General features: G+C 44.0%; 1 long non-coding RNA gene across 1 annotated transcript in view; it reads left to right on the plus strand.

Moving 5' to 3' along the window:
• Positions 1–4,735: 4,735 nt before the first annotated feature.
• LOC117999447 overlaps positions 4,736–16,939 on the plus strand; it is a 28,346-nt gene continuing 16,142 nt past the window's right edge. Inside the window, exon 1 of the long non-coding RNA XR_004676267.1 lies at positions 4,736–4,889. This is a non-coding gene — a long non-coding RNA (uncharacterized LOC117999447). The remainder of the gene's footprint in view (positions 4,890–16,939) is intronic.

Here is a 16,939-nt window from a genome sequence, read left to right on the forward strand (position 1 = left end):
CCAGTCGAGAAATAGGACATCGCCAATCTTCCAAAAACCCTCCTCCCCAACTTGGACTCACTACCAAAATTATAACCTCCTACTTTTCTTTCTTTCTTTCTTTCTTTTTTTTTTTTAAAGATTTTATTTATTTATTTGACAGACAGATAGAGCGAGGAGGGAACACAAGCAGGGCGAGTGGGAGAGGGAGAAGCAGGCTCCCCGCGGAGCAGGGAGCCCGATGCGGGGCTCGATCCCAGGACCCTGGGATCATGACCTGAGCCGAAGGCAGATGCTTAACAACCGAGCCACCCAGGCGCCCCTAACCCCCTACTTTTCTAATAGTGACCAATATCCTGATTTTTATGGCCACATGCCTCATCCCCCAGCCCCCATCCAAGCATGCAACTGTAATGTTACAGTTTACTTTTGTCTGGGTTTCTTTGAAACCTCTACTTTTCAGTGTCTGGCTTCACTCACCGAATGTCATGTTTGTGAGATTCGTCCATGTTGTTGTATATAACTTAAGTTTGTTCATTTTTCATTGCTGCAGATTTTTCCATTATGTGGATGTACCAAAGCAACTATACGTTGGTTGCACAAGTGCACTTAAATAGAATGCAAAACCAGACAAAAGGCATCTCTATTTTAGAAATTGTGTTAGTGGTCCTTCTTTGTGGGGGCAGGTGGAGATCGGAAAGGACAGTGATGGAGCTTCTGGGATGCTGTTCTAGTCTCTGTTGGGGGTGCCCATGTTCAATTGAGCTGTGGTAAGTGAATTCGGTAAAGTCACAGGATACAAAATTAATATGCAGAAATCTGTTGCATTTCCATATGCTAATAATGAAGTAGCAGAAAGGCAAATTAAGAAAACAATCCCACCAAAAAGAATAAAATACCAGAAATAAACTTACCCAAGGAGGTGAAAGACCTGTACTCCAAAAACTATAAAGTATGGATGAAAGAAACTGAAGAAGGCATAAACAAATGGAAAGATATTCCATGCTCATGGATTGGAAGAAACACTTTTTTTTTAAGATTTTATTTATTTATTTGACAGAGAGGTAGAGCCAGAGAGCACAAGTGGAGGGAATGGCAGAGGCAGAGGGAGAAGCAGACTCCCCACGGAGCAGGGAGCCCGATGCGGGACTCGATCCCAGGACCCCGGGATCATGACCTGAGCCAAAGGCAGACGCCCAACGACTTAGCCACCCAGGCGCCCAGAATGTCCTTCCTTTTTAATGCTGAGTAATATTGCGCTGTGTGAACAGACTACACTTTGCTTATCCGTTCAGTGTGCTCACCTCACCCCCGTCTCTACCTTGTTTTCCTTTTGCCTCAGTTTCCTTGTGCACTTCTGCAGGCATGGTTTGGCAGAGGCCTAGAGAGTCAGTCCATGTCAGAGTCCTGTTTCTTAGTGGTTATGAGACCTTGAGTAACAAGTTACATAACCTCTGTGAACTCCATTCCTTATCTGTAAAATGGATCTGTAGTAATGGTACTTGTCTCTTAGACTTCTCTTGTTAAGTAATCTCCACACCCAACGTGGGGCTTGAACTCACAAACCCGTGATCAAGAGTTGCACACTCCACTGACTGAGCCAGCCAGGCGGCCCCATCTCATAGATTTCTGTTAGAGTGAAACAAGGTGGTATATGGAAAGACTTAGCATGTGCCTGGCACATAAGAGGGTTTTGTTGTTGTTGTTTTTTTTTAAGATTTTATTCATTTGAGAGAGAGAGAGAGCACAAACAGGGGAGACGGGAGAGGGAGAAGCAGACTCCCTGCTGAGCTGGGAGCCCAATTCGGGGCTCGATCCCAGGACTGGAGATCATGACCTGAGCTGAAGGCAGACGCTTAACCATCTGAGCCACCCAGGCACCCCAAGAAGCAACATAGTTAAAATGTCCATATGATCCAAAGCAATCTAGAGATTTAATGCAACCTGAATCAAAATACAAAGAGCATTTTTTTCACACAACTACAATAATACTGAAATTTGGATGGAACCACAAAAGCCCGCAAATAGCTAAAACAATCTTGAGAAAGAAGAACAAAGCTGGAGGTATTACAGTCCCAGATTTCAAGATCTACTTCAAAGCTGCCGTAACAAAAACAGTAGAGTAGTGGCATAAAAATAGACATGTAGGTCAAAGTGATAGAATAGGGAGTCCAAAAATAAACCCACACTTATCTGGTCAATTAATCCTTGACAAAGGAGGCAAGAGTATGCAATGGGGAAAAGACAGTCTCTTGAACAAATGGTGCTGGGAAAACTGGACAGCTACATGCAGGGAAATGAAACTGGATCACTTTCTTACACCATACACAAAAGTAAACTCAAAATGGATTAAAGACCTATATGTGAGACCTGAAGCCATAAAATTCCTAGAAGAAAACATAGGCAGTAATTTCTTTGACAGTGGCTGTAGAAAACATTTTTCTAGAGATGTCTCCTCAGGCAAGGGAAACAAAAGCAAGAATCAACTATTGAGACTACACCAGAACAAAAAGCTTTCACGCAGTGAAGGAAATCATCAACAAAAGGGCAAGGTAACCTGCTGAATGGGAGAAGATATTTGCAAATAATATATCCAATAAGGGATTAATATCCAAAATATATATAGAACTCATGCAACTCAATACCAATGAAACAATCTGATTAAAATGGACAGAGGACCTGAATAGACATTTTTCTAAAGAAGACACACACATGGCTAACATATATGAAAAGATACTCAACATCCCTCATCATCAGGGAAATGCAAATCAAAACCATGAGATATCTCCTGACACCTGTCAGATGGCTAAAATAAAAAATATAAGAAACGCAAGTGTCGGGGAGGATGTGGAGAAAAAGGAACCCTCATGCACTGTTGGTGGGAGTGCACACTGGGGCAACCACTATGCAAAACAGTATGGAGTTTCCTCAAAAAATTAAAGATAGAGATACCATATGATCCAGTAATTCCACTCCTGAGTATTTACCCAAAGAAAATGAAAACACTAATTCAAAAAGATAGATGCATCCCTATGTTAATTGCAGCATTATTTACAATAGCCAAGATATGGAAACAGCCCAAGTGTCCATCAATAGATGAATGGATAAGGAGTCTTATATATACACAATGGAATATTAATCATAGAAAGAATGAGATCTTGCCATTTGCAACAACATGGATGGACCTAGAGGGTGATGATGTTAAGTGAAATAAGTCAGACAAAAACAAATACACATGATTTCACTCATATGTGGAATTTAAGAAACAAAAAAAACAAAGACTCTTAAATACAGAGAACAATCTGGTGGTTGCCAGAGGGGACGTGGGTGGGAGGATGGGTGAAATAGATAAAGGGGATTAAGAAGTACAAACTTCCAGTTACAAAAATAAAAAGTCATGGAGGAGAAGAGTACAGCATAGGGAATGTGGTCAATAAGATGGTAATAACGTTTGGTGACAGATGGTGACTACTCTTACTGTGATGAGCACTGAATAATGTATAGGATTGTGGAATCACTATATTGTACGCCTGAAACTAATGTAACACTGTATGTTAATTATACTTCAATTTAAAAAATTGAGCTGTAAAGTTATGATCTGTGCACTTTGCCAGATGTATAATTCACTATGATATAATGTAAAAAAAAAAAAAAAACAAAACCTGATGGACATCCCAGCCAACAGCGGCTCTGGAATTGGGGGACATCCCCAGGAGAAAGGCAGCCCTCCCAACCAGGCTCCCAAGGCAGAACCTCTGTCCTTTCTTGGAATTGGGGCTGGTAATTCTTCACTCTTTTGTTAGCTCTCTGGTGCCTTCAAGTGGATGTTTTTTATATTCTGACTGGTTTTTTTAGTCTCCTCAGGAGGAGAGATGGGCTGAATCACCTAGCCTACTTTTACCAGAAGCAGAAGTTATCATAGTAATTCTCTCTGGGTTCTAAATTAAATTGAAATCCTGGATAACAGTAGTCACATCTGTTAATTTTTTTTTGGAAATTTTCATGTTATCGGTGATTGTTACCCAGTGTTATTTCTGAGAAGGAAATGTCTCTTATTGATCACTCAAACATTTATGTTGTTAAAGTCAGATTTTGTTTATGAATTTACTTAATTATGTTAATCCTGAAGGGACCTATTTTTCTACTGAAGTACAATACTTCCAAAATTTTCCTAGTCTGTTCAACTATCTTACTTAAAAGCAGTGAGACTTATCCTATAAATATAAACCAACCATCAACACAAACCAATAATAAAACATACCTGTCTCGGCTATGGCAACAATAGGAGCTTCCTTAAGCTTTACATTACATTTTAAGCTTTACATTACATTTTAAGCTTTAAAAATCTCCATGGAAAGTGCTTTTCCTTTTTCTCAGCATTTTAATTTGGATATACTTACTTGAGAACCAATGGGTTAAATTGTCCTTGTAGTTCAGATTATTTTATCTACCTTCTTTTTGTAAATTTTTAAAAGAGATTTTATTTATTCATTTGGGGGGGGATGAGTTGGGGAGAGGGGCAGAGGGAGACGGAGAAGCGGGACTCCCCGCTGAGCAGGGAGCCATATGCGGGGCTCGATCTCAGGACCGAGATCATGACCTGAACCAAAGGTAGATGCCACCCAGGTACCCCTATTTTATCTACCTTCTTAAAGGAACTTCCTGAGAAGCGTCATCTCTGAGTCCTCTTTGGCCAACTCATGGTCACCCTTCTGGTCATTTCCTTTTCTGCTCCAAAAATTTCAAGAGCTAAGACCGACCTTGGATGGCCCCAGCTGCATTTTTCCATTACAAAACACATCCTCCCACTTCCTTTGCCAACATTAGGAGCTCCAGTTAACCATCTGCTCTGATCTCCCAGCTAGAGCAAGAATAGGAGCACAGAGGAGACATGAGAGGGTCCATCACAGGTAAGTGAAGGGAACAGGACACAGCAGATGGGAAAGAAATAAGAAATAACTGAAAGTCCTAAGGACTTGGTTGTTGGGCTTGCATGTAACGGGTAGACAGGTCTTCTCAGTGATGTTCTCCTTCCCACATGTCTACTAAAATGAAGCATCATGGTGGTGGCTATATAATTTATTATCCAAATAGGGACACTTGTGAGGGTGAGACAGTGATGGTATCAGTCATTGCATGAGAACAGTAAGAGTAGACTGGGACATCTTGGCAAACCGGCTATTTGGTCACCCTAGTCATATAGGACTAGCTTGGGAAGTGCTCCTTATGTCATGACCCCTTTCCTGAACCCTACATCACAATTTCACACAGATGCTCCTGTTAGCTTCACTATTTAGACTTGATTTTAGCTGACACAGAGCCTCAGGGTTTTACCTGAGTTCTAGAATAGTGGTTTTCAAATCTGAGATGCACCAGAATCACCTGGAGAGCTTATTAAAACAGAGTCCTAGACCATACCTCAAGTTTCTGATTCCATAGGTCTGGGGTAGGGTCCAAGAATCTGTATTTCTAGGGGCGCCTGGGTGGCTCAGTCGTTAAGCGCCTGCCTTCGGGACAGGGTCCTGGGATCGAGCCCCGCATCGGGCTCCCTGCTCGGCGGGAAGGCTGCTTCTCCCTCTTCCACTCCCCCTGCTTGTGTTCCCTCCCTCACTGTGTCTCTGTCAAATAAATAAAATCTTTTTTTAAAAAAAGGAATTCTGATGCAAAATCATCTGTTTCTGGTAAAAAGGCAGGTAGCTCCGTAGTTCAGGAACAACATTTGCGTGAGTTGGATTGCTTAAAATGTTCCAGGCTAAAAAACATCCCCTCCCACCACTTCAGATGCTAAGAAGGATGTTCCAGAAGGCCAGCTGTGACTAAGCGCTGAATAGAGGCAGCTTCCTTTGAAACATGAGGTCATATCAAGCTGGGCAAATCTAAGAGCTCAAGAAGGCACTGAACCTTCCTGAATGTCAAAATGGTTCAGCTATTTTTAAAACGTTGAGACTTTTATTGATTTGACAGCCGAGATGGGATGAAAGGGGTAGAAAAAGCCTGAAGAAAGGTGTAACTGAGCTAACTTTTTCTGTACCCGGAAGGTTTTTGTTCCATGGCAATTGTCTGAGACTGGATTGTGGCCCCGTCCCACTTCGTGTGTCGTCTTCAGTATCTCAGAATGGCTGTCCTTGGGGATGGGGTCTTTATAGAGATAATGAAGTTAAAATGAGGCCATCAAGGTAGCCCATAATCCAATACGATTGGGGCCCTTAGAAGAAGAAATGAGGACACACACACACACACACACACACAGGGAAGACCCTTCGGGGACACAGGGGGAAGTAGTCCATCTACATTAGCCAACGCTGTCAACTCGATCTTGGACTTCCAGAGAGTCCAGCAAACACAGAAAACAAACCTGTTTCTGAAACTACCCAGTTTGTGGTGTTTCGTTATAGCAGCCCTAGCAAGCTAATACAACATGGAAATGTCATTTTGCATGAGAAGACTCATTTCTTTTTCTACTTCTGTGGAGATGTTCTTCACAAAGTCTGGGTGAGCGCACAATACGCTTCTCCCTTGGTTCAGTTTCGCTATTCCAGAGCTTTCTGGATCTGATCCTCCCCCGACAAGCCTTGGGTATCCCGGACCTCTCTGCTTCTGCCGTTCACCACAAGTGCGGAATGCAGAGATGGTTTTTCAGATACTGGCGCTTAACTCCAAAAGGCACTAAGACAAAGGTCTTTGTCCATCTCCTGTGATCACTGAGGCTCTGAACAGCACTCTGCTGGCCCCTTGCCATTCTGAAAACCCTTCTCAGTGTTTTGCTGCAGGGAGCTGCGAGGCTGCCTCCCTCGGTGAGGCTGGAGGGGCTGGAGAGAGGAGCGCCGACCCAGGCTTCAGAAGCCTGTGGGGTGGTAGGTCTGGTGCTCAGTGAGGGGCAAGACTGGAGACCTGTGAGCCCCTATCACACCTTCCTCCCTGCTCTGGCCAGGCTGGGGTGTATATTATTGAGCACTGACCATATGCCAGCCTGGAGATGAATTCTCCCTTCATCCTTATGGTGACCTTCCATCGTGGCTATTATTATACCCATTTTACAGAAAAGGACACGAGTTCAGATGAGAACACTGAGGCACAAAGAGGTGACATAACTTCTCCAAGTTTACACACGCTAGCAAGTAGCAGAGCCAGAAATTCCACACAGCAAATCTTTATTCAGGACCCACCCCACGTCTGCCGCTATGTTAAGTGTGGGAACTACAAGGATAAGGAAAAACCCAGAGCCTTCTCAACATAAACTGGCTGTCTGGTGAGGGAAAATGGCGCAGAAGAACAATTATTACCCTGATGGGCAAAGTGTTCTTTATTCAGTCATGCCTGTGATCAGGGCACAGAAGGGAGGGGTTGCGAATGCAAGACTGCGAAGTTCCTTAAAGTTTTGAAGGGGTGATCGCAGAGCTGAGTTTGGAAAGCTGGCCAGGCCTAGGAAGGGAGCAAGTAGTTTACTGCAAAGGCTAAGAATGGGACCTTAGAGTCGTGCTCCTGGGTTGGATCCAGGTCCAGTACCTAAAAGCAGAATGACCTTGAGCAAGTGTCTCAACTTCTGTCAGCCTCAGTTTTGTCATCTATAAAATGGAAATAACCACCTCATTTTATTTTGAGGATCAAATGAGATCATGCACATTGCCTGAAAAAAAACGTATGTGCTCAATAAATCATAAAGGATTTCCAAAGAAATGAAACCGAAGGACTCATTATATAAATAGGGGAAAGGCAGGGATGAGGCGAAAGAGGCAGCAGGGTCCAGATGATGGGGGGCCATCCCAGGACGCAGGAAATCACGATCCGAGCAGAAATCCAGAGTCATACGCTCAACCGATTGAGCCACCCAGGAGCCCCTCCTCAGCCTCTTCTGCCCCCAGCTTTCAAAGCTCACATCACACTCATTCACAAACAGCTGTTTCTTCTTTAGAACAAGGACTTCCTTGAGGTGTCAGGGGCTAAAGTCCACATTCCTAAGCCCAGTGCCCAATCCATGTAGACACTGCAAAATAAGTTGTTTCATGAAAGAAGACATAGTCAGTGCTTCTCGATGCTCAGACCAACAATACAGGACAAAGCCTGTGATGGTGCAGTGTGCAGTGTTTGGGGACGCCTTCTTAGAAGGTTTCTTAGAAGATATAGGGAACTTTCCACAGAGGTCCTGTTTGGGCTGAGTCTTGAAGGAAAAGCACATCAGGTGGAGAAGGGAGTTTTTTTTAAGGCTGAATAATATTCCAGTGTATGTGTGTGTGTATCTCGCATCTTCTTTATCCATTCACCCATCAGTGAACACTTGGGCTGTTTCCACTTGGCTACTGTACATAATGCTGCATTTAACATGCGGGTGCTGATAGCTTTTCGAATTAGTGTTTTCATTTCCTTCAGATAAATACCCAGAAGTGGAACTGCTGGATCATTGGTAGCTCCATTTTTAATTTTTTAATTACTATTTAAAATAATACTATTTTCCATAGTGGCTGTACCAGTTTGCAATCCCACCAACAGAGTACGATGTTTCCCTTTCTTCATATCCTTGCTAAGCTTGTTATCTCTTGTCTTTTTTATAAGAGCCATTCTTTTTTTTTTTAGGGGGGAGGGGCAGAAGGAGAGGGAGAATCTTAAGCAGGCTCCACGCCCAGCACGAGCCTGATGCAGGGCTTGATCTCATGACCCTGATCAGGACCTGAGCCAAAATCAAGAGTTGGACGCTTAATCGACTGAACCACCCAGGCTCCCCGATAATAGCCATTCTAACAGGTGTGAGGTGATGTCTCCCTGAGGTTTTGGCTTGCATTTCCCTGATTATGACTGATGTTGAGCACCTTTCCATTGTATGTCCTGTTGGTATTCAGGTCCTTTGCCATTTTTCACTGGATTATTTGTTTTGTTTTGTTTTGTTTGCTATTGCGTTTTAGGAGTTCCCTATATATTTTGGAGATTAACCCCTTACCAGAAATGTGATTTGCAAATCTTTTCTCCCATTCCATAGGCTGCCTTTTCATTTTGTTGATGGTTTCCTTCATCATGGTGCAGAAGCTTTTTAGTTGGATGCAGTTGTACTTGTTTATGTGTTTGCTTTTGTGTTGCCTTTGTGTTTGGTGTATAAATGAACTCTTAGAACTGCTTTTGCCCTTAAGGCATCTGCCAACTCTGCGGGGAGCTGTGGTGAAACTGAGTTGCATTTCTGTTCACTGGCCTCACGGCTGGAGGACAGCACTGTAAGTCCAAGGGACACCAACCCCCTACCCCCAACACACATGCTCAGGGTAAGGTGACACCAGATGTAAATCTATGTTCTTTTGGCACAAGGGGCAAGATCCCTGTGAGACAGTAAACCAAGCCCAGGCGTCCTGAGGAATAGTAGACTCAATTTACACCTCAGAGGTCGTACAAGACAGCTCAAGTAGGAATTTAGCTGAAAGCTGTTCTGGTTTTGATGGTGGCCCAGGCATCTGCAGATGGAAACATAGAAGAGATCCAATTTGTTTTAGCCACCTAACAGATGATTAAGTGCTATATCTTCATTTGCAGTTCCCTAATGCCTAAGGATGCTGAACATTTTATAACCTCTGGTGAAGCGTCTGTTCATATATTTTGCACATTTCCTAATTGGATTATCTGGGGGGTTTTGTTTGCTTGTCTGTTTACTACTGAGTTCTTCATATTTTCTAGATAAGTCCTTCGTCAGATATACGGTTTACAAATATCTTGTCCCAGTCTGTAACTAGTCTTTTCATCCTCTTAATGGGGTCTTCAGCAGAGCAAAAATTTTAATTTTGATAAAGGTTAAATTTAGCAATTTTTTTTTTTCTTTTATGGAACCTAGTTTCTGTGTCACGTCTGAGAACTGTTTGTCTAGACCAGGGTTTCTCAAAACTCAATTTTCTCAGTTTTGAGAATGTGAGCTAAAAGCAGACACACAGCAGCTCTGTGTCACCCATTTCTCACTTATCTGTTTCCATGGTGATGACCCTTTGGGCAGACTCTCAGAACTCTTAGAACATTCGCACAGCTGCAGGGGGAGATGTTATTCTAGATGCCCAAAGCAGCGGGTTGAGAAGAGCCAGGCTGTCAGCGTGTTTAAAGGAAACTAAGGAGGGGGCGCCTGGCTGGTTCAGTCAGAAGAGCATAAGACTCTTGATCTCGGGGTTGTGAGTTTGAGCCCCACATTGGGTGTGGAGATTACGTAAAAAAAAAAAAAAGGTAACATAAAGACTCATGATGCTCATGAATGGTTGAGGTGCCTGGTGCCTGGTTGGGGGCCATGCTCGCTCACATGGCAGGTATGTAAGTAGCTCTGTTTGAGAACTTTGGACCCTAAGACTCAAGGGGTCTTTCCTGGGCCAGGACATCTTGGATATGCTCCTGCTGTTTGCACATGGAGAAGGTGTGTCTGTGCTATCCCCGCGGAGAGATTATGAAAGCATGCATTTGACCTCTCCAGCCTTTGCTTATAAACATCTTTTTTCCTGCTGTTCCTGCATTCTGTTCTTCGCTCTACTAAATCTTAACCTTGAGTATAACTTTATGTTGGGGTCCTGTGAGTCCTTCCAGTGAATCATCAAACTAGTTGTGGGACAGGGGTTGTTTTTTTAAAACGAAGAATTCAGTTTTTCAAATGGTTACAAGACTTCAAAAATCATCTATTTCATATTGAGTGAGTCTGGGTAGTTTGTAGTTTTCAAGGAATTGGTCCTTTTCATCCAAGTTGTTGCAGTCATACGGGTAGAGTGATTTAGTGTTCCCTTATTCTCCTTTTAAGGTCTTTGGAGTTTGTGGGAATGGCCAATATTTTATTCTTTGTGGCTTTTTCTTTTGTTTTCAGAGCATCTTTTTGGAAATTGTCTGATGTGACTTCTAACTACGACCCTGTGCGGCAGGCAGGGCAGGCGTATTTATGGGCATTTAGCTGCCAGAGAAACATACCTGCTCAGAGGTGCCTGTTTTAGAACCACATGGACAGAAGATCGCAGAGCTGATATCAGAGCCCTGGGCTCTTGACTCCAAGCTTCTCCGCTGGTAATAAGGTCCCAACTATTCCTCCCACGTAGTTCTGTTGCCTTCCATACCTACCTCTCGGCTCTTTCTTAACTGGTGTTTTTACTCTCTACCTAACCTTCCAGTATCATGCTTTTCCTTGAGTGAATCCTATCTTACAGATTTTCCCCTTAGTATACTCCTGGCCTTCTCACACTTGGCCTCTCTCCTTTCTCTAGGCCTTAACTTTGCCAGATCGTACTTCCTCTTCTTGGAGATGCCCAACATACCAAGGTCTAACCCAGTGGTTTCCAGCAGGGAGAAATTTGGTCCCCCAAGAGACATTTGGCAAGGTCTAGAGACATCTCTGATTGTCACAACTGGTGAGATGCTACTGGCATCTAGTGGAAAGAGGCCAGAGATGTGGCTAAATATCCTGCCGATGTCAAGACAGCCCCGCCCAGAACAAAGAATTATCTGGTCCAAATGTCAGTAGTGCTGAGGTGGAGAAACCCTGCTCTCATCCCATGCCTGGGGAGGCCTCGTCCAACTCCTGACTGGCTCTATGTGTACCACGCCACCAAGGCTTAAGGCTTTCCATTTCTGGTGGATGACTTGCCAATCCGTGGCTTTGTCAGCTACAAGGAGGCAGAGTGGCTTCCTGCCACACAGCCCCAAGATAGGACTCTAGACCCCTTTGGATTTCCACATTGAATCCATGGAGATGGAATTATTTTGCCGATGTCTCGGTGTTGGGTGTCAAGCCCCACAGCCCCGCTGGGTTACGGCCTCATCCACACAGAGTGTGCTGGTCCGAGACTTCAGTGGAATGTTGGGAGTGGCAGGTGTCGTGGGGATGATGGTGGTGACTTCTTTCCCCAGGCATGGGAAATCTATTGGTTGCCCATCATCAACTCACTGGTGGGTCTTGTGGTTGTCTTTCACATGTGTATGTTTCGTAATGACCTGGCTGGGTACAACTTGGATGAGGAGGCGACCTCCGGAGGTTCTGGTGATGGTTTTGACCATGGTGACAATGGCTGGAAAATCATCCATACGGATGTCCTCTGCTTCCCTCCATACCATAGTTTGCTCTGTGCTGTGCTCAGCATGGGTGCCCAGTTCCCGGCCCCTGGCACTGGTGGAGGTGATAAGAATCAGGGATTTCGGGGCGCCTGGTGGCTCAGTCGTTAAGCGTCTGCCTTCGGCTCAGGTCATGATCTCCAGGTCCTGGGATCGAGCCCTGCATCGGGCTCCCTGCTCAGCGGGGAGTCTGCTTCTCCCCCCCACCCCCGCCTCTCCCCACTGCTCCTACTCTCTCTCTATCTCTCTGTCTCAAATAAATAAATTAAAAAAAAAAAAAAGAATCAGGGATTTCTCTCAAGGGGTAGAAATAAGTAGATAGCTTGTTCAGAAAAGGTTTACAGATCTTCTTTCCAAGGTGAGGGGCAGACCTAAGGGGTGAGGTGGCTCTAGTGAGGATGAGTATATTCTATTGTAGGTTTTCTGGACAATAGAATTGGGGAGATTGCTCTGCTGCAGGCCCTGGGTCTGGAAGAAAGGGGACTGATTCCTCTAAAACATATTAGAAGAGGGATAGGTGAGCCCTAACACAGGCTTCTTGGTGCTACTCTACAGACATCATTATCACGGCACTGCTGGGTATGTTCAGTGGATATCATCATGCGGCCATTAACTCGGTGCCATCTTGTTGTATGCCCCGACCTGCTGCCTCTCTGGACACGTGTCCAGCCACTTCTATTGGCAGATCAGAGTTGAATGGTGGATGTGGAATGTCATTCTCACTACTATCCTCTTCTCTGGGGGAGACTTCCCTTTCCCTGGTGGGCCAGCCTAGACTTAGGAACTTAGAACACATCATGGTACCTGTAATAGAGTCAGAGTGAGGTTTACTGCCCGGACCCTCACATGCCTGTTTCCTTGTCCTAGCTCTGCCAATTCTTGGTCATCCAATGATTTCTTCTTGATATTGATAATTTGTGTCTTCCTTGTCTTTTCTTTATTGCCCTTGCTAGAGGCTTATCCATTTCAGTGATCTTTCAAAGAACAGCTTTCTGTTTAATTGCCTTTGTTGTTTTTATGTCTTTTATTTTATTGATTTTGGTTTGTATTTTTCCTACCTTCTGTGTTACTTGGGTTTATTTTCCTTTTCTTTTTCTAGTTTCTCATGGTAGTACCTTACATTATTGATTTGAGCCCCTAACATGAACATTTAGTGCTGTGAATTTCCCTCTCAGACTCTTTTGGCTATGTCCCACAAATTTTGATATGCTGCATTTTCATTCAGTTCAATGTGACCTATTCCTTTGAGACTTCCTCTTTGACACATGGATTATTGTGTGTGTGTGTCCATGTGTTTGGAGAATGTCCTGCTATCTTTCCATTACTGATTTCTAGTCTGATTCCACTGTGGTCAAAGTTCACATTCTGTATGATTTCAATTCTTTTGAATTTGCTGAAATTTGTTTTCAGGAAATGGTCTACCTTAGTGAATGCCTCATGCGCACTTGAAAAGAATGAGTATTCTGCTGTTCTTGGGTGAAGTAGTCCTATAAATATCGATTAGGTCCTGTTGGATGACAGTGTTGTTCTATATCCTTGACAATTTTCTGACTAGTAATTCTGCCTACTGTTGAGACATTGGTGTTAAAAGTCCTCAACTATAATTGTGGATTGGTCTGTTTCTCTTTTCAGTTCTACCAATTTTGCTTCATGTATATTAGAATTCTGTTGTTTGGTCCATACATATTTAGGACCACTATGCCTTCTTGGTGGACAAATCTTTTTATCAGGATGTAATGTCCTAGAGGCTGCTGGGAAGATGGCAGAGGACGACGACCCTGGGCTCACCTCTTGCCGCGTGGCCACCTAGACAACACCCACGTCGGCATAAATAACCCAGAAAGCAACCTGAAAGCTGGCAGAACAGACTCTCTGCAGCCTGGCAGAGACAAGAGGCCACAGTGAAGCAGATCCACCCCCTCCGATCGCTCTTGGCAAGAGCCCATCAAAGCAGTGCCATAAGCCTGGCAGTGTGCACGCAGCCCAGCCAAGGATCAGCGCCACTCCAAAGTGAGTCCTGCTCCAGGGAGAGGAGAAGATAAGCACACACCAGTCTGACTGTGACCCTAGCAGTGGGCTGGGGGCAGGTAGTTGGTCTGACTGCAGGCCCCACCCACCAACAAAAGCTTCTCAGAGGACAACACAGGGAAAGTGCCTGCAGTTTGGTGCTACTTCGTCTCTAGCAAATGCCTGGTCTGACTCAACTCAAGCCCAAGGCAGCCCCGGACTGGCCCACTAACACCACGGGCACCAGACTCTGCCCACAACAGGCAGAGAGCCATCGCAGGCCACACTGAAGGCAAACACACCCCAGCCACAATGGTAGGACCCCCCTGGAGAACACACGTATAGGAGACACCCCCTGAAGCACCATTTTCTGGTGAAAAGGAGACCTTGCGCTGCAAGACCTCTTCTTCATAAAGCCATTACTTTCAAGTGTGGGAGACGAAGCTGCCTTTCCTAACACAAAGAAACAGATACAGCAATAGACAGAATGAAGAGACAAAGGAATATGTCCCAAATGAAAGAGTGGAACAAAATCAGAGCAGGAGACCTAAGTGAAATGGATAAGTAATATGTCTGATAGAGAATTTAAAGTAATGCTCATAAAGATACTCACTGGACTTGAGAAAAGAGTGCAGAACCTCCATGAGACCCTCCACCAAGAGATAGGAGACATAAAAAAGAACGAGTTTCACTAAATGGAAATAAAAATAGACCACCTGGAATAAATAGCAAAGAGGAAGTAGAAGAATGGATCAGCCACCTGGAGGACAGAGTAATGGAAAGTAATCAAGCTGAGCAGATGAGAGGGGAAAAAAAAATACACAGAATGAGAACAGACCCAGGGAACTCAGCGACACTGTCAAGCATAACAGTCACATGATAGGGATCCCAGAAGGAGAAGAGCAAGAAAAGGGGGCAGAAGATTGTCTGAAGAAATAATAGCTAAAAACTTCCTGAATCTGGGGAAGGAAAGAGAAATCCAGATCCAGGAGGCACAGAGAGCCCCCCAACACAACCAACCCAAAGAGGTCTGCACCAAGATACAAAGTAAATAAGATGGCCAAAAGTAGTGATAAAGAGAGAATTTTTAAATCAGCAAGAGAAAGGAAAGCAGTGGCAAACAAGGGAAACCCCATACGGCTATCAGTGGGTTTTTCAGCAGAAACTCTGCAGGCCAGAAGAGAATGGCATGATAAATTCCAACTGCTAAAAGGAAACAAATCTATAGCCAAGAATACTCTATCCAGCAAGGCTTTCATTTAGAATAGAAGGAGAGAGAGAGTTTCCCAGAAAAACAAAAGTTAAAAGCAAAACCAGCCACGTCCCTGTCACAAAAGATGCCATCGGCCTGTGGGTCCCAAATTCACAGTCCAGCTGCCCTTCTGCCTGAGTCATCATGCATGGCCTGCCACCTGCTCAATGCCAAGTCAACACGCCTTCACCTCAGATTGCCAAGGATTCAAACTGGCACTCTTCCCCTCAAATTCCATCCCCTGTGCTCAAGTTTGTGCACAAAAGTGGGCATAATTATAACAGCAGAATGAAGCATCCCAAACAGTGACACTATTTCTGTGGAATACAGAATGGATAAAAGGAGTGTGCTAGGCTGAGAAGGTCTCTAACAAGCACATCAAAGAACAATACATACAGCATGATTCTGGAAAACAAACCCGGGAAGAATAAAACAAGATGAAATCAGAGAGGGAGACAAACCATAAGAGACTCTTAAGCATAGGAAAGAGGCTGGGGGTTGCTGGAGGGGAGGTGGGTGGGGGGATGGGGTAACTGGGTGATGGGCATAAAGGAGGGCAGGTGATGGAAGGAGCACTAGGTGTTCTATGCAACTGATGAATCACTGAACTCTACTTCTGAAACTAATAATACACTGTATGTTAATTGAATTGAAATAAAAGGACCCCCCTCCCAAAAAAAGGATGTAATGTCCTTCTTCATCCTTGGCAATTTTCATTGCTCTAAAGTTTACTTCATCTGATATTAACATAGCCACTCCTGCTTCCCACTGACTAATGTTTGAATGGTGTATCTTTCTCTATCCTTTTGCTTTCAGTCTACATGTATCTTTATATTTGAGGTGAATTTCTTATATACCGTATAGAGTTAGATCATGTTTTTAAATCCACTCTACCAATCCTTGTTTTTTTTTTTTTTTAAGTGAGCAAATGGCCACCAGGAACTCCACCCTTTGATTCTCCTAGTTTAGCAATTCCAGAGCACAGAACATGCCTCTCTCCTTGTAGCTCCAGCAGCCTTCCCAAGGAGGCCTCTCATTGCCCTGGCCCTATTCTTTGTTCTTAACTAGTAGATTTATACCATTTACATCTAATGTAGTTTTGGCATGTTAGGGTTTAAGCCTGCCATTTATTATTTGTTTTCTGGCTTTCATTCCTCTGTTTTCTTTTTCATGCTTTTCTCTGGTTGCCTGAACAATTTTTATAATTCCATTTTCATTTATCTATACTGGTTTTGAGTGCATCTCTGTAGTGTAAATGCTTGATACAAACTTCTGATTGCTGTGGCATCCATTTCAAAGACCTCCATCTTGAATTAACATACTGCTGGGTGGTTGGCACGGTGCCAGCAAAATAACTAGTAAGGAATGAGGCCACCCCCACCCATGAAGTTCCCCTTACAAAGAGCCCCGAGTAACCTAGATTAACCGACCACTTGATTGATCTCATTTCTCCCTTCCCGTGCCCTAATTCCTCCTCTTATGCCATAAATTTGCTAATAAAGAGTGTACCTGTGAAACTCTACGTACCCCACCCTCAGTCCCTAATAAAGGCAGAGCCCTAGGTCTTTTCTCTCTCTCTCTTGACCCAGAACTTCATGTGTGGCCCTGGGGTGTGTAATAAACCATGTTCTTCAAAGTTCCCCAATGGTTTTGCTGAGG

This window comes from Mirounga leonina, unplaced genomic scaffold (assembly GCF_011800145.1).
Source record: "Mirounga leonina isolate KUSES-001 unplaced genomic scaffold, KU_Mleo_1.0 Mir_454, whole genome shotgun sequence".
NCBI classification, from domain to species: Eukaryota; Metazoa; Chordata; class Mammalia; order Carnivora; family Phocidae; genus Mirounga; species Mirounga leonina.